General features: G+C 42.7%; 1 protein-coding gene across 9 annotated transcripts in view; it reads right to left on the reverse strand.

The window, feature by feature from the left end:
* Positions 1-19,008, reverse strand: part of DPF3 (double PHD fingers 3) — a 198,047-nt gene that overhangs the window by 128,159 nt on the left and 50,880 nt on the right. The gene's annotated exons all lie outside the window — the stretch shown is intronic.

Below are 19,008 nucleotides of genomic sequence, written 5' to 3' on the forward strand. Positions count from 1 at the left end.
GCTACAACAGTGACCAGGAAGAGCCAGCATGGCAAATGCTGCTTTCCCCTGGAGCCCAGTGCGAGGAACAGTTCTAAAGACAATGTCACTTATTTCATAAATAACTATTTGTTCAAAAATTCTGTAGAATCTTCATCTTCCCTTGAGAAAGGTTTAAAAACTCTGCCTGCTGGAGATTACCAAAATCCTCCCTCCAAATTTTTCTAAACAGGGAAAAGCATCAAAGTAAAGCTACCCTGAGGACACAAAGCAGCTGTCATGCTGGAGCATTGCAAAGTAGGTGGGCCACGCTGCTGAACCTCATTCTTGATCTATTGTCAAGGTGAAATTCAGTCGTGACATGAATAGCTAGAACAGCTACCCATTAGGGGTAAGTTCATTAGAAAATAGGAGTAGAGTGATATATAGCATAACTTGCTCTGACTCTCATATTCATTAGTGTGCAAAAAGAGTATAGCACGCACAGCAAGGGAGCTGAAGGGATGCATGCACAGAGATAAAAAGGCTCCCTTTCCTGTTCTATTAGTTGTTTTCCCCACTACCCTCTTCCACAGGCACAACTGGCATTTTAAAAGTATACTCCTTTTCCACACCTCTGAATGTCAAATTGGTGCAAATTGCTCTGTTTTACCATCTGTGTCTTTTTTCTGACTCACGTCTCTTAAGTCACTCCTTGGTTGCACCTTATGACTTCCATGTGAGCCATACTCTTTTTCCCCTGGGCTGTACTGGCCCAATATCCTCTCACTGACAGGGCCCAACAGCAAAGGCTCCGGGAAGAACACAAGAGCAGGGCAAATACAGAGGGAGGCACCCCTAGTTTCCCCTTCTCACTTCTGATGATCAGAACTTAAGTTCCCCAAGTCTCAGGTTACCCAATGGTGGGGGTATTATGTTTAATAGACCTTGATGAATCTTTCTTCCATGAATTTATCCAACCAACTCTACAACCCACTTATCTTTTTCATACCTAAAATGTTGTGGGGCGATGAGTTCCACAGCTGAAATATGATTCATGTGAAAAAAGCATTTCCTTATGCTTGTTTTAAGCCATATCTCAATTATTTACAATTACAAGCCCTTAAGTCTCTCACAAAGCTTCCATCAGGTCATTTTTCTAATGAGCAGAGGGTATTCAGCACACTGAGCCCCTGGATGTGGAACGAGCACCATGGCTGGATGCCGGAGCCCACCAGCTTCCTGCTGCCCTCTGCCACTCTGACTTCACCCACCGCATTTCAGAGTGACTCCAAGGGAGGGAAGGAGGCAGTCCTCCACAAGCAGGAACTGCGCACAGGAGTCAGTACATCCTTTGGCTACAGAGACTTTCTAAGGGTTGTTCAGCGGCATCATGCAGCAGTGAATGTCTGTATCAATGTGGTGCCTCACAGCCCTGTCCCGCCACTGCTGACCACCACCTCCTGGGCAGCAGCCAGTGCGGGGACCTTAGCAGGGTAGCTGAAGGAGAGCTCTCTGGACTGTACCAGCGAGCGGAGAGCAGAGCCGTGGGCAGAACGTGTACAGCGGGATCCCTCCGGACACTGAATCCCCTGCAATGACCTCAAACCTCTTTTTCCATAAAAAGGCCGGGGGGGGGGGGGGGGGGGGGGTGTGGAGCAGAGGAGAAAGGAAAAGATAAGCTGCACTACTATACAAAGAATGTGACTAGGAAGAAATGAAAGCTTATTAAAAGCTGTAATTAAAGTTGTACACTTGTGTAATCAAAGTCAGTAGCAAGGAGAATCCAGTTGATCAAAGATTAACAGCTCTTTCCACAAACACTTGAGCTTCCACAGAGCTATGTCAGATTCCCCCTGTATTAAGCCAGGGATACTCACTAACTCCAAGGAGTTTACTGGAAGGAAAAGCACAGCCATGTGACAACAAACTGCCACCCCTGTATAGGTTTTCTTTATGCTAAAAATTACTCCAGTCATTAGAATATGCACACCACAAAGCATCTGTATTAACAAAAACAATACGTCTCAGCAACCCAGATATAGGATCTGGCTGGAGATGACCTCAGTTTCCACCTTCTTCTATGAGTGAAAATAACTATAATTCTTAGAATGTTAAATATTTGGCTTTAAATGACACTGTCAAGTAGGGTGTAAGATTAAATTTCAGATTTTTCTAAGAGGGAGAAAAGGGGTTTTGAGATCCTAATGGCAGAGAAGCTACCAAGTTAATGGGTCAAATTCAATCCTGACACAATCTTGTAGTCTAGCCATTTCATTACATTAAAGATTTTAAATATGCATCTTTTGCCTTAAAGAAAAATAATAATTTAGGAGAAGCATTTAGTCATGTCCTTACTTTAAGAAAGCTTGCCTTGGCTCCATTACAGCAAGCATGACCAAATACCCCAGCACCTAAGTATTCACTGGAAAGGTATTCAGATACTGGGACCTTGAACACTTGCCCTGACTTTAATTATAAATGGAATCTTTAAAAAGTGACAAATAATTAAATACAGGAAAGTAAAGAAACAATATTTCCTTATGACAGTCATATCTCAGTGGAAAACAGCTTCCCTGCAATTACTTTTGGGTGGTTGGTTGTTTTGTTTCACCATTAGTCTTTACTGGAGTGACTCTGACTTGTTCCAAATTTCAGTTATTTTTTTTTAAGGAACTTTAAACTTAGAGATATTTTTTTTTCTTTGTTTTCAGTGCTACATATCTAAACACAGCATGTTTTGTCTTATGCAGGAAAACCAGAAAGTATTATTAGAATCAGGGCAAAAAAGGGAAAGTACTGTCTTATTGTGCTCATCACTGTGGAGTCATGGAGGTGGGACAAATCCCAGCCCCCTCCCAAGAGGTTTACAATGGAGCTGGAGAACAGATAAGGGCGGGAATAAGACTGGAGAGCACATGAGCTCAGATGAAACTCAAGCAGATCGGCTGAGTTTAAGCAAGCAAGATACATGAAGAGAAAAAAATAAACGGACAACATTAATAGTAAGAAGTGGATCATATGTCAGAAAGATTAATTATTTGATGTTACATGCTTCATAGTTTTCCCAAGCTGTGTTGCTATGGAAGACTTACACTTCATCTCCTGAAAAAATATCTGTAAAAACTATGGGGAATTTCTGCATTATTTTTATGAAAAGTATGTATGAGTCAGTGCTGTGCTGTGACTGACTGCAAGGGTCGATTCTTCCCTTTGGACACAGGAGTGAAAGGTCACACAGACTTGTCTAGATTGATATTAATGACACAAAATCATCAGCATATGCATAGATTTCAATGATACTGGGGAAAAAAAATCAAGGAGCGCACATGACCAACTGCTGGCCAAGGAAGGCAAATCATACTGAAAGCAGCACAACTGGAAATAGAGAATAAAGTTGTCAGCACACGGCAAAAAACACACAGCCCCTCAGTGCAGGGCCACAGGTGAAATCCCAGATGCCTGGGACAGGCCAGCCAGTGACACTGCTGGCACGCATGCAGGCTTTGCATTTACATTCCAGCCTGGGGACACCAAAATAACCCGGTTCTGGCTGACTAATAAAAGCTCCCTGGCTTGGAAAAGAACAACCTATGCTATTATAATCTTCTGCAAGGCTGCATAGGCGGGGTATATGTCTAGTAGAAGTTAGGGGCTCTTTTTTGGTGAAAAAGGGCGGGACTGAAACTAAACAGCAGGTTCAGAGCAGCATGAACAGGGAGGTGAGCACTCTGAAAGCACCACCAGCCCTGTGGGTCCTGGGACAGTGATGGGAGGCTGGTGCAACTTTATGCAGCCTTGCACGTAGTCACTGGCATGAGAGCATGCACCAGGATAGAGGATCAGACCCTGTGACTTTCATGAGGTCGCTGTCCTTTTAAGCGTGAAGAAACTGAAGTTTTCCATCATGGACTCAGGTCAGCTAATAACAAAGTCGGCGAAGAACAACACTTCCCTTCTCTCAACCTTTGCCTGCCTGCTCTAACTAGACCATAAGATTTCTGAGCAGACTCTGACTTACTACTTTTCTGTACAGTACCTAGTGCCATGACTCCTCTGTCTAGGCATGCCTTAAATGAAAAAAACCAACAAGAACTGGCCTGGCTTATAAGCCCGTAAGTTAGCAACAAGGACCAAGAGCCTGGCTTCACTCCAGCCGCTTCAGGACATTTGTTTCTCTGCTGACGAGGGATCCTGATGGGCCCTGAAAGCAGCAGAGCAGCTCTCCACCACTACTTTCCAGCCCATCCTGCAAAGTCCCAGCTATTCGACTGCACTACAACTTTTACAAAAGCCACACAATGGGCAGAATCTAGCACACCCCTCCTGCAGTGCCTATCACATTTCAGATTAGGATCCAGAGAAGGAGAGCACTCACTGAAGACATATAACCAGCCAAGCTCCACCATTATTACAGGCCACATCACCCCTTGAAAACTTAGATAACAAAGAACCAGTCCTCCTCAAGTACAGTTCTTAAATTTCCACCAGATCCTTTAAGTATGAATCCAGATTGTCTCCAGTTCCTGAGGCCAGGCCCCTTTCTAGTCATTTCCCTCTAAAACCATTCTCACTACATGACTAGGCAAGTAAAAAGCTGATAGCACATAAAGAAATGACTAATCACGTAAAAGAAAGCAACAGACTTTTCCTTCTGAAGTTTGCAGTCGTCCCCAGCCATGATCAAAAATGTGGGACTTGCTCTCCTCAAGACCATGGAGTTTTCATTTACTATACTTTTAGCCTCTAGTCTTATATTTTAGATCATTGATACTGTGAGGAACACTGAAGACAACTGAAAAAGACATTTTAAATCAGAAATTGTTCTTCAGCAGCGCTGCCATCCAGTTTCAAACTGGGCAAGACCTGAGAAGTGGTGGAAAACAAGTGAACCAACATGGCTTCAGAAAATACTCTGCACTCTCCTTTTGGAGACATTCATGAATAAGTCTGGAAATGAAGCACCAGTGGGGTCTCAGGCCTTCTCACAAAGATGGACAGAGACTAAGAAATCATGCAGACACTACCTGAGCTATCAGGACCTGCAACACTACAGACCAAGAGGTACAGCTTGACCAACCGCATGTCTTGGCAAGTGCTGAGAGAACTGCACTGGCTGGCTACACTCGTTCCTTTCCAGCAGATCGCAGGAGGCCCCTGACAGGCAGCTGCTCCTCCTCTCCATGAGCCTTGACATGAAGAATGCCACAGGGCTCAATTCTTCTACCACTTCTATTTAATATCTATGCAAAACCTCCAGGGAATATGATGAAGTATGGGCAGCAATGCCAGCCATTATGTTGATGACATGCAGCTTTATGTATCTTTCCCCCTCTCATGCATTCAGCACTCTCCCAAATCTCTCAGTGTTGAAAGCAAGGGTAGCACGGCTGGCAGAGGCTGAAGTCAGAAGAGGTAGTAGTGAGGTTGACTGGAAGTGGGAAACGTTACGAACTATGGGCTAACATTGTTTATGATTCAAAGACAACACTAATGTGGACAATCTAATAGACACAATAATCAAAGGGCCTTCCTCCCTCCCTCCCTCCCTCCCTCCCTCCCTCTCTCTCTCTCTCTCTCACCCCCCAGTCAGCATAATTCTCTTTTCAAGCAGTGGTCTGGCCATGCTCATGTGTGTTTTTCACATCTGGTCTGGCCTACTATGACTCCCTACCTTAGACTAGATAAGCAACGAAGACGGAGCTAGTTGCAAAACTGTGGTACCTAACCTATCACAAAGCAAGCCAAAGAGATCAGCAGTCCCCAGCCTGTCCTCATGCCTTTTCCTCATACACTCTGAAACACCACTGGTTTTCACAAAGGGCAGAGTGGGCTAAGTTCAAGCCGCTTGAACAGCTGCTTCTCCTTTCTAGACCCAGAACAGCAGATACAACTGGAAACCTGTGCTTAACAGAGCCCAGTATCACCAGACTCCTGCAGTGCCTTTGGACAGCAGACCCCCAGCTCCAGAGCATCTTCCCAGAAGAGATAAAGTATTCTGCTCTGCTCATCCTCACATTACATTGCAGGATGCTAACACAACATTCATCAAAAGATCCAAGCAAAAGAAAATATGACATATTCAAGAGTATCAGACCACTATTAAGCATTAAACAACAAAGGGCTGGCTAGGCCCCTCCTTTCGCTGTACTCTTTGGAACTTCTAGTCTATAGGCAGCTTCTAAATGTTACAGTCATGCACCCTTTGCAACTGCAGAGAGGTAGGATACCGAGACTCAACAGAAATACAGAATGGCTTTCCTGACGTTAGGTGAAGTACAACAGATTTCTCAAAATCCTAGTGCAAACTCTGAGGGCAAGCCAGAAAGTGCAGGAATGTGCAGATTCAGTTTTCTCATAACGGTCAGTTGCGTCTGTCCTGCACGACATCTTCTAATGATGTAAGGGGTGTGAACATGAGAAAAGGCAAAACAGGATTTCCAGATGGGCTACAGAATGACTCAAACTTTCTGGGCTTTCAGTTTTTTAACATAAACTTGGCAGCTTTGTAAAAACCCACAAACACATGTCTATCCTAGACTCTCCAAGAGCCAGGGTCATTGAGACATCTATTTCATTTGTATACATATTGAGTAATTTCACCTGATGGACAAAAAGTGGCCTGTATAACTTTCCCCAGCATGGGAGTCAGAGAAAAAAATGGCTAGCAGAACTGTTTCAGTAGTAGAGTACACAAATCAGACCACAAATCAGTATACAGCTGCAAGCAGAGAGTGTGTTGCTGGAGCAGCAATGATCAAAGGGTAGATGAAACGAAAGGCTTGCAAGGAGAGTTAATGTCTTTCATTGGAAGAACTCATACAGCCAGGTCAAAATGGACAAGCTTTCAAGCACTTGTTTAAAAGTACTGTGCCAGATGCATAGACTGTTTGTGGTGCAAGAGATTAGAAGCCATCAGAGAGCTGATGACAAGTTCCTGAGTCAGCACTGGCACAGCCCAGACATTACAGCAGTCAAGGAGATGCCCTGAGCTACAAGTCTAGGTTGAATCCTAAATTAGTGGAAGAGCAATATGAGATTTTCCAGCACCCTCCTCCAAGAACCCAGCACTAGCCCATCCCCTATGTGTAGAAGGGCAAAGGAATCCCCTTTTGCCAGGTATTTATCAGCAGACTTCCCCTGGTGGGTTGGAAATCCCTACTGGCTATTTGTGGCCAGAATCGACAGGCTTCTCACTGCTTGAATCACGGTGTGATGCTGAATCATAACAGAGAACCTGGCCTCATAGAGTGAGCTAAATTCACTACTCTGGAAACAGTCTTAGACTGTAATTTAATCCGGTGTGAAACTACAGGTATCATCTCATGCAAAAAATCTGTCTCTGAAGAAAAATGACAAAAGGTAGGCAGAGCTTACAATTTGGGGAAAATTGATCTGATTAGCCCCATCCTCACAAGTATTGTGGAAGTATGAGAGCCCTGCCAGCATTTCTATTTAAAGAAAAGAAACAGCAGCACAAGTTAATACTGCCAAGAAGAGTGTGGTACATCAGGGTATTTCGCTGACAGCAGCCTACAGGCCAAATCTGGCTTTCAGAGTCAAGAGCTGCTGCCATCTTTGTGCCAGAAGAAGGGCCAGAGCTGGAGGTGTTCCTCTTCTTGCAGCTGCACATGGCCTTGTGCAAGGCCTGCAGCAACATTCCCAGCTCTCAAACCCAAAAAAGTGGGATCATTATGCCCATCTTACTCAGCAGTTAACATGCAGAGTTGTTGTCTAGATACAACAGGTATGGCACGGTATGTATGTGTATGGTACAAGATGACATGTGCTTAGATGAGGTGTTTCAGAAGATTAATTTCTCGGCTCTATTCAAATATACTGGACTGTGAACAATTATACTATGGTGCTTGTGGTAATTTGTCCACTTGTCCTCTTACTTTTCTTCCATTTCCATGGAGAGGTAACAGCAGCAGTTTCCATGCCATACACCAGGCTGTCTAAGGTGTTTCCAGAGATAGACATTGCATACAATCTCTATTAGACTCAGCACAGTGACCAATTAGGTTAATCTCAGAGGCAGACTCCTTGGGGATATCTCAGAGCATCTATTCTTTCTCAGGCCAGGGTTTCTGTTTTAAAGAGATGCAGCATCATCCAATTAAATGAACAACAGGTGCGAAAGGTAATAACCTAGACCTCTTTTGTATCTGAAGACAGCAGTCAGAATTCAGCTTGGTCCTAACCTCTCCCAAAAGGTCAAAACTTCTCTCCAATTACTAAAGGAATGAACTAATGAAAACCTCAGCAACAATATTAGATTGGACATGACAACATACAAGAGATTTTTTATATATATTTCTAAGGAAGCATCTCAAGCTGCTGGGGTTTGGGGTCACCAGAAGTCTGTTTAGCTTAGTACAATCATAGCCTTAGGGGCCAGATGTAGTCAAAGACAAAGTCTATCCATTCAACTCCCTCAGTCCTGATTTCCCACATTGGACCTATCTTTTGCATTCCTACATCCAGGAGAAAGGTATATTAGTAAAAAATGTAATCTATCACCCAAACTGGCACCGGGAAGCCAGCAAACCAGAGTTCTACAAATGACTCTTCTGTGACTTCCTTTGTAGCTTTAACAGTTCCCCTGCAGAACACGGGTAACACCCTACACTTACCTCACTAATAAATCGTGTGCATTACTTTAGGCACTGTCTATACTAAAAGATGCTCAGATCATAAACAGACATCCTCTCCTAGCTCTAGCTGTGCTGGCTAAAAATATCACCCATTTCCTCCTACCCTGCTGCTTTTCACTGCTTGTCTCCTACAGCTTACTGCTCTTGCACCTCCCGCCAGTAGCAATACTTGCGTGAGTGCTCCCTGATCTCCTTCAGGCAAGGCCATTTGATCTGTTTGAGCAAACCTGGCTGACATTGCCTGGAGGAGCTGAGGGCAAGCTCATAAAACTCCTTCTGCCACCAGAAGTAGTCTCCAGCAGTACAACCAGCTTGGGTTAGTCTTCAAGTAGCACACTTGTTTGTTTGCAATGGGGAAAAGCCTGCCTACACCATGAGTGACAACAGCTAGGTCACTCAGTCAGCACAGCCCTCTTGGGAGACACAGCATGTACAAATGGAAGTTTTTCCCTACCACCACAGTTACATCATTGGCCCAAATGACACCAGCTAAGCTGACAAGAGTATTCCTTTTCATGTGTCTCTATATATCTCATCTTTCATGAAGCCATGTATCTCCATCAGATCTCAACAGGCAGTGAGATGCCAGGAAAGAACATGAGGGTTTTGCATGCTTTTAGCCATGTCAGAATTGCAACTGTCCAAGCTCTACAGCACGGTCCTGGCCTGAATGACCTCTGTTAGCCCTCTTGGAAGTTCCCAGGCTGGGATTTCCCCTGCACCTTGTGCAGTTATTTAGCAGACAGATACACGGTGCCATTCAATCCAGATGGCAGAATTTAGAAGAGATTGAAATAACCATGCAAGGAGAAGAGTAGTAGAAATGTTCCTAAGTGGCAGGCAATCTTCCCCACCACACAGAACTGTAATTACATTAATATTTTAGGTACTTCCTGTCCTTTGACTAGAAAGAGTTAGTGAGCTCACATTTTTCTGCTGACTTGCCTCTGTTGTAGGAACCTTGTATCTCCTGCTGCAAAGGAAATCCTGCTACAGGAAACAATCCATTTTGCTCAGGTGAAAATGATCACAGAAGTAGCAAAGCAGAGATTTATATAGATCTAGAATAAAACCACATACTTATTAGAGTTTACTTTGCCTCTGAGGTCAACCTTGGGAAAAAAAAACAGCTATAGCCAATACTTTAAAGATAAAGTTACTAATCTTGAATGGGTAGCACTTTCAGTTCCTCAGTCATGATACGTATGACAAATAGAATACACATGTAAGAAAACTCAAAAATCTACTCAGTCAATAATTATTAACCGCACAGAACACTTACAATGGGAAATCGTATTTTATGTTCTCTACAAAGTCATCTTAAGCCTAGATAATTAAGGTTATGTTTCTTTGAGTTATTATTTCTCTTGAATACACAGGAACAATCATTTTCTTACTTGTATAAATCTACTGACCTCAGCAGACGTACAGCAGGGATATACTTGATTCATGCTACATAGGGGAATTCCCAAGAGGGCTGTGAATTAGATTTCCTTTTCTCACCTCCTTCCCCCAGTTCTACCCGCAAATGGAAGTAGGGCAGATTACGGGCATTCCTCTCCTGAAGTGTCATTATTACTCATCAAAAAGGAACAGTAAAAGTTAGAAGAAAGAGGTGAAACAGATGCACTGTGTCCTCCAACACATCATCTCACAGTTCCCTCAGCATAAAGAATGCCCTGTATTGACAACACACTTGAACTAACTCAAAGGTCTAGGCACAGGATCTCCTGCACCTGGAGCACACCCCATGGGAGCAGAGAAAACCGTAAGTGCAAATACACACATTGCTTTAACTCTGAGAAGTGACGTTTCAAACACCTGTGCCCTTGTTCCTGTAGATACTTATGCAGCATATAAGAGGAATTCTTTAGTAAAGTCAAGAAAAAGCACTTGCCACAACTAGCTTTCAGAAACTCAAATATCTGATGGTTGTTCCCCTATACACCAACTTTCCTTGCATGTGTTTTTCTTCCGGCTTGCCTCCTGTTCTCAGCATCACCTAAGCTCAAGTATCAGACTGAGGTGGTTATTACTGTAGAACAGTTAAAGCAAATAAAAAAGCCTTGTAATTCACTTGGCAATTAGCAAAGCTTGCAGAAGTGTGCTGCTGCGATTATCACCGCACAAAAAAGATTCTCTCTTCTACTCAAACAACTTACTCTTTTAGCAAGTTTGACTATTCTTAAAGACTCCAGTTGTTTAATGTATATCCCAATCATGCTAGATCAGATCTCAGATCCATCTTTGGCCCTGTGTGTTCATCGAGGTCTTCAAAGACTCATGATGAAACCCTGCCTGTGACCAAACATCAGGTCCCAGTTCAGCAAAGCACCTCATTGAGTGTGCAGGTCCCCTTCAATTCAAAGTTAGGCAGATACTTGAATGCCTTGCTGAACGGAGATGCCAGCTGAACAGACAGCACATGCTTTGGTGCACTTTTAGAATGAGGTCTTAGAAGCAGGTACCTGTGGGCAAGCCTGTTCAGGTCAGTTTATCATGTTTTCCCAGCTGGAACTAGCCAGAGCTAACATATTACTTCCATTTTCTTTCTGGGATGTAATACACTGCAGTAGTTAAAGCTGTAGGTCACAAAAGTGTAATCTAGGGATCATGAGACAGTCATTAATCAATCAACCAGTGGAAATAGGAGCTGGTAGATATCATTATCTCTACATTACAGATGAGACACAAAGAGTTTGCATAACAAAGCCATAGAGAAAGAGAAGGCACTTTTCTTATTTCCCAGTTTTGCTCCATCTTTTCTTCTGAAATTTTTCTCACTCTTCAAGACTTCCTTCCCAACTGCAATCCAGCAATTTTCTTCATTCAGAGGCAAAACTGACTCCATGCCATCCCTGAAAGCTAGTTGAAGCTCTTCTATACAAAAATCAGTTAAAGAAATATAAAAGCAACCTTTCTTTTTTCCAGACATGCTGTAAAAGCTACCTGAACACTGCAGTGACAATGACAATGACAAGCAAAGACAATGACTAAACGTGAATTTGGACATGGGACTAAACTGCATACTAAGTCTCCACTTGTCTGCACCCCAATTAGTACAGAATGGAGATGAGCATAACAGTGGTCTATACACAGGACCAGGAAAAGATTGACAAGTAACTGAAGGAAAAGAACTGAGGGAGTCAACTGTCAGAGCAAGGAGAGGTTACAGAAAAAACGAGAGAGAGAGGTTAGCCCATTGCCCTGGAGTAATGGCTAGCCTTTAACACATGGCCTCTGCTCCTGTCAGTATTTCTTCTTGGACAGGTTATCTCAGGAATTTATGCTTTCCAATAATTACCTTTCAGAGGGCTCTCACTTATCTTGCAAGAGGAATCCACCAGTAACCTGACCTGCATTGCTCATGCAATCGCCATCCACCCCCTCTAACCTTTCATCCCATTTCTCAAAGCAAAAGCAAGCGGTTCTTCCCAGACTTCCAGTGCTACATCAGCAAGAGCTGGTGAAGTTGATAAAAATAAGAGTTTTAATGCTTAATGCTACACAAACATTGATGAGCTTGCAGGCAAAAGCAGTAAAATATTACTAGCAAATTAAAATACCTCTTGTAGTAATGTTATATTATCCATAACTGAAGGATGAACGCTGGTCTTGCACCACCATAAGTAGCATTTTTATCTGAGAGTAAGTTTTATTATTTTATTGCAGCAGACCTCAGAGCCAATCAGTATTGATTTTAATAAATTTGGGGACTCACAGGGCCCTCTGTTTAACTTCTCTTCCTGTTACCCTCCCAATCTACCTTTCTTCCACTAAGTGAATTGCTTTTCTTCTTGAAACATCAGCACCAAAGGGAAGCTTTTGCTTTTGGCATTCACTCCAGAGCCATTTCAGTTGAACGTGTCCATCTCTGCTAAAGTATACCTTATTACACTCAGTGTAATTATACTCCCATTCATGTTCTGATCAAGTCCCTCCCAGGCTGCCTTTTTGTGTAAGGGACTCCATTACACCCTGCACAAGCTGATGGGCACCCACTTATTCCCAGTACCATGGCTGGGACAGGGAGAAGGATTCCTATTTTCTATTCTGGATGTAATGAGACATCTCTTCAGCCAGTCAATAATCATAAGGAAATACTTCATCATGAAGTTCTGAGAAAGTATCAGGCCTGACACAAGGAGTAAAAAGTCATATAATATCCTACATGGGACCCTATCATCAGTCCAGAAATGTATGGTCAGGGCACACAGACCATCAAATCTCTGTTGCAGCATGGATTTGCCTCAAATGGGCTTGCAGTCACTTCAGACAGGTACCCAGAGGAATCTCTCTCCCTTTTTCCTGCACTGGCTACACAACTAACTTTGGCCTGGGAGAACGTCCATGCTTCACTCCGGCTGCATTATTTTAAAGGAGTCGCACATTGCTTTCAGACCCGTGAGAACTTTGGACCAACGCACATGCTCGCCCTGGCATTCCCATACTCCCATCTGAACAGGACTGTACCACAAGAAAGAGTTTGATGTGGGGAGAGCGTAAGAGGGGAGGGCAAGAGAAAGCTGCTCTTCCCTCATTAAACTTCAATAGGTGCCCAGGCCCAGCACTGCTGCACTACAGTTTGGATTTATGTTCCCCAATTAACACAATTCACAGCATAAAGTTTTCTTTTTCTGTTTTGAAGGGGGAGGAAGAGGAGAAAAACCACATTCCAAGCATTTGGCACAACAAACTTCCCCAGCTATCCTCTGGGAACAAAAAGGGAGGGAAAAAAAGGCTTGTCACCACACAATTTAAAATAACCCGTCTTTGCTGGCTCCACTCTGTCTCAGGGGTAGATCCAAGTCTTAGCCCCCACCCATTAGGGCTGCAGGCCCAAAGCACTTGACATTCATCAGGAGAAGCAAAACAGCTCCAAGGCAATGGAAGGGGGAAGGGAAGAGTCCTTCTGTGGGCAGGAGTTGAGAAGGGAAGAAAATGGAACGATCTGCAAAAAAGTCACAACATAAGGAGGGTATGGAAGTCGTCTGCTTCTGAGGACTACCACACACAGATGAATCATCTTGGTGTAGTTGCTGCTGAGCACAAAGCAGGCAGGTAAATGTCTCCTCGGTCCTCAACTGGGGGTTCTCCATTGTGGTTAGCTTAGGAACCGCTGTTATTTGACACTGACATTGTTGGCTCTATCACATGCACAACAGAATGACTATCTCCTTTCTCTCCAAACATACACTCTCCCCTCTTCTCCCCAAAGAGAACCACAAGCCATATGCACTGAATAGTAAAAATCTCATCATCTTTGGTGAGAGTTAGGAGAGAAAAGCCCTTCAGATATTCTTTCTTTGGAGCTTTTGTGTAACATACACTAAACAGTTGCACACTGAATCTTTCTCAGCATAAAGAGAAAGATGAGGAGATAGCACCATGTCACTCAGTGAAACACAGGACATTTTCGCAGAAGCCAGAAAATAATCTAATGAATTACATAGCTCAACAATGCTCAACTTGAGTTCCTGAAAACATCACATGTGGGTTCTGGAGGAATCTGTAGGCTTAATCAGAGCCTCTCTTTGCTCAACAAACAAGAAGGCTTAGCCAATATTTCAAAGCACTAGACATTGTTCTTTACTCTTTGATGTAGTCAAAGAGAGAGGCAGAAAGATGGAGAGATGGGAAGCAACTCTCTTCACCAGCAGTCAGGAAGAAAACACAATTGCAGAGTTCTACAAGCTAATCATGGCGTGATGATCTGACACTGTACTGAGGCATCTGCTCACAGCTTACCATCAATACGCAACAATGATGACGAAGCATCAAAGACAGCACATCACAGCACAGCATCAGGTTACCACACCCTGGTGATTATGTCGCTTCCTCTCAGTCCATTCAAGAACCAAACTTTTCCAGTTTGACTGTCACTGATCTATAGTGTTGCCCATACACAGACAGATTACATATACTTACAAATGAAACAAATGAATCACTGCCACATTGATTCTTGCTTATAAGGCTGCCATGAATGACTTCAAATACTTTACTTTGTAGGAGCTATAAGAACTCACCTTTGGGTTTTGAATGCAAAGATGCCTGGTGTTTATTTGACATTTTTTGTGTTTAGATACAAACCCTTCCAGGTCGTTCTTGTTGCAGGGGCAATGAAGAGCTGGGGGATCTCTTGCTTTCCGTGTAACTTCTTGCCAGAAAGAAGTTCAATTACAAGAACATGATACACTTAGATGAATAAGTTCATGGCTTGCTTTCTTATAGTCCTTCTTTTGGTCTAGCAAGCCAAAAGACTGAAGGAAGAAGGGGAAGTACAAGTACAGAGTATGCTAAAGGAAAATGAACCTTTAGTATGAAGCCAGCTGATAAACAGCTGGCATCTATGTCTTTAGTCAGCATCATCCTAGATGAAATTTTGTCTGTTCCCACTAAGCAGCTCCTACTCCATTTCACCCTTCATAAGTCTGTCCATCAGCTGATGAGGTTTCTCAATTTTGCCTGGTGCATCCAAAAGTGGAGAAACAGCTGGAGACTGCTGCAGCATCTGGCAAGCATATGTAGCAAAAATTCCTAGAGGATTTGAGGTGATAGCAGGTATGGTTATAATTTACTATAGGCTGACATGTTTTCAAGATTGTTTTTTATATGCAAAATCTGACACTTTTCAGAATCTTTATGCTGCATGCTTTTGCTTAGGTTTGTTTGCTTGTCTGTTTTCTGTTAATTCTACCTACATAAAAGAGAAAATCTTGATAAAGTACTGGAGAAGAATCCCAGAACATGTGGTTCTGCAGAAAAAAGGGGACCAAGTTCTAGCAATACCCACTTTTTAGAGAGTTGTTAATGTTCCAAAAATGGCAGTACGATTATAGTATTTTATTTCTGTAATTACCTGCTTCTTTCAGGGTTGTATGTTCTACAGTCACTTGAGGAACATGTTTATGTTATGTCCTGAAGGACCAAAGTGGCTACCATAGGAATATATTTCCATGTGATTGCAACTGCCAATACATTAGAGTACAGAAACAACACAGAAAAAAAGGTGGAAGCAGAAAAAAATGCAACTTGATTTTCTAAAACATTTAATATTGCAGGAACAGATAAATTATGACAAATTACATTTTAACTTCCGTCTGGATTTAAGGCCTGAATCTGAACTTCAGAAACATCATTTCCCCATGTGACTGTACACTTGGTCACCATTAAAGCTTGCATAGACCGAGCACTCCATTCCAATTTCTCCTAGTATTTTACACTTTTCTTGCTAAGGTAAAACGTCTGCACAAGATGGAAGAAGAATGAGGCCACAGCTTTGGTGTTGGTATTTGCCTATGTATTGAGGGATTTGTTCAAAGACTGCTGGGCTGAAAAGACAGGTTTCAATCCAAATCAGTCCAATGGGGAAACTGTTGATCATGGCTCCCACTGAAGAAAACAGCAATACCATTGGGAATGACAAAATTGAATAAGGAAGGAAAGATGGCAAGGAAAGAGTGAAAAGGGAGCAGTAAATGGAACAGCACACAGCAGGGACTGCATGTCTTTAAACAACAAAGAACTGGAAATTACAAACTGAAAGATGGAGCCCAGTCTCCAGCAACCCCAGAAAATAATGTACAAAGTATTTAGCGCACAGAGGTCCACAAAAAACTGGGTACAAATTCTCAGTATTCTAAAAAACCTTAAGATCTATTGTAAAAAACCCAGGACTCTCAAGTACTATAATCTGCCCCAGAAAAAGAAAAAGGGCATCACCAATGTTCTAGGACATGCGCAATTCCAAGGGATTCATGGGATGAATATGCTTAGATGGTCCCAGGAGGTGATCCATATTCCATGCTACAGAGAAAGGCAAAGGAGGAAACCAAGACAACACTTGACAAGCATCTCTAGGACTGTGGACTCCTGCTATCCATCCTTCTTTTCCTATCACAATGCATAAAAGGGAAGATCAGACCTCAAAACTGTATATAAAGGCCCATTGCAAATGCTAGAGCTGAAACAACATGGTAGAGGGAAGCAGGAAAAGTCAGGTCAGGCACAACTTCACATCTCCCCAGATTCGGGAGCTTCACAACATAATATTTGACTGAAACTTTACCAATAGGTTCTATCTTAAACTTGAGATTCCGGCACATCTCCTAGTTTCACTGGAAAAACAGGCAGGAAGGGGTTGAAGTCCAAGTTCAAGAAGCTTAACCTGGACTTATGGTAAAGAAGTCTTTTTTATCCTGATATACCCCATCTTTCTTCCTGTATTCCAGCTACCACCTGCATGTGGTACTTAGAGTATTTCCAAATCAAACCACTCAAAAAATCATAAGTTGGGTCCTGTTTCTGAACTGGTAGATTATTTTAGATGTAGATATTTCTACAGCCAGCAGTGCCAAAATTTCAGCTATAAAACTTAAATTTTCATGCAGTCCCTGGCTTCCAGGAGGTGGAGTTGCTAAGAAAGTAACAGATTTTGAAAGCATTAACAAAATCACTGTCAAATGCTTAGAGAATAAACACAGAATAATACTAGCATGTTAGTCCCTAACAAACATCTTAGTAAAAGTTGGCAATTTCAGTTCAGTGAAACCACTTTCTCCACCAGACAGGTCTCCCTTAATTAAACAAACTCTAAATACAGCCTGTTTTTCTCTTGTGAAGAAAATGCTTTTCTGGAAGAGGGCTGACTCAGTTCCTGAGTACTTCAGAGTACTTTTGACTTCCATGAGTGCAAAAGGAGAATCAGGACACTTTGTACTATTCTTCCTATAGCTCTGTAACAACAGAAGACATTTTAGAGGGACTGACAAGACTTTAAAAAGAGCATATTGAAGAAGACAGTTTAGGCTACTAAAATTAAAGTAATTAATCAATCCAAAGGTAATTCTCATCATTTAGCCTGTTAACTGTTTTGCCTTCCTAGGTTTGACTATGAAACTTACAGTTTGCAATCTGTTGTGGTCCCTGGAGCTTGATTCTGTCTTGGATAAACCAGAAAAATAAACTATGGGCAGAGACTGAAGCAGCACCAGGAACCCTTCCTGTCCCCACTTTTATTCAGCCGGCATGCCGCAAAACTGGCTGATGAAGTGGAAGTGTCAGGACACAGCAGAAGTCACAGCCCACTACACCCTCCAATGACTTCCCCATAGCTATAGAGTCAAGACTGGAAATAAAAACGGCTGCCCTTTTTTGAACAAAAATGGGTCCCCAATTTAGAACACTAACATATCTTTGATTTGCCTTCTCCCTTTCCTGAAATGTCCCAGGGAGAGGGTCTGAAAATATGAGTCACTCCTCACTGTAAATCTAAATTTTCCCAATTCTAGCCCACTGAAAATCCATTGAATACCACAGGGCTAAGCAAGGATGGACTTTGTCCTACCTTTCTGCTACAGATAGCATTTTACTGTCATTAAGGGAATAAAATAATCATAAGAGCATAATGACAGCATGTGTTTTGCTGGCTGCTGTTCTTCACGTGGGGCAATCACTGGCAATTCTCAGATTTAATCTCTCCCCTTCCCCAACCATGCAGTTGATTATCGCTCTCATTCCCAGTTAAAAATCCTTGATCAGCGTAAAGCACATAAAGGAGTCTCTGACCCCAGCTAAGGGAACAACAAGAGATGACATTTGGTTCTTTGAGAGAGGAGTAGATAAAAAGGAAAAATGACAGCTGGAGTCTGGAGGAGCTAGTTAGTGGATTGCAGGCCCAGGAGGGTGCAGGGTGGGGGCCCACGAAAGAGAAACAATAAGAGACTGCAGCCAGACTGTTCCCTCTCCTTCCCTAGGTCTCCTTTGAGTCAGTGAGAATGACTGCAGCAGATGTCAGGACCCATGGGGATCACTCCTTTGGATTTCTTATTTCTTCAAAAAAAGGTAACCTAGAAAATAGAAGAAATATTGGAGAAAAAAGAAAAATGAACCAATATCTCTGCTTTGACATGTGCGAATGTATACAAAGGTAAGTGCCAACTTGTAATGACCTGTGGTATGTAAATACGCTTAAGCCAGCGGGAGGAATTTTTCTGGGTCTGGTCCAACAGGGGCAATCATTTACAGGATTTGACTGGGATTAACCTGTGGTTTCCACTTCAGGATACAAAGGAGAAATACAATAAGCAAGCACAAGGCAAGCAGTAGTTGTGAGGAGCATCCCTGTACTTCTCCAACACACACAACGCAGCCAGACCTGGCTTGCAAACACACCTGGCAAGCGTGTCTCAGTTCTGGGAACATCCCCAGAAAGCAATCAATATGCATACGCATGCGTGGACCTGTGTGTGCTCACACATGGGTGTGTTTCTCAGCATGCTGCACTGAACACACAAGATTTCATACATTTCTAAAACATCAAATCTCATTCAGCATTACTCGGGACACCAGACATAAACCAACACATTTTAGTCAAAGGCATTTTAGGCTAGAT

The sequence above is a fragment of the Aquila chrysaetos genome, chromosome 2 (assembly GCF_900496995.4).
Source record: "Aquila chrysaetos chrysaetos chromosome 2, bAquChr1.4, whole genome shotgun sequence".
NCBI classification, from domain to species: Eukaryota; Metazoa; Chordata; class Aves; order Accipitriformes; family Accipitridae; genus Aquila; species Aquila chrysaetos.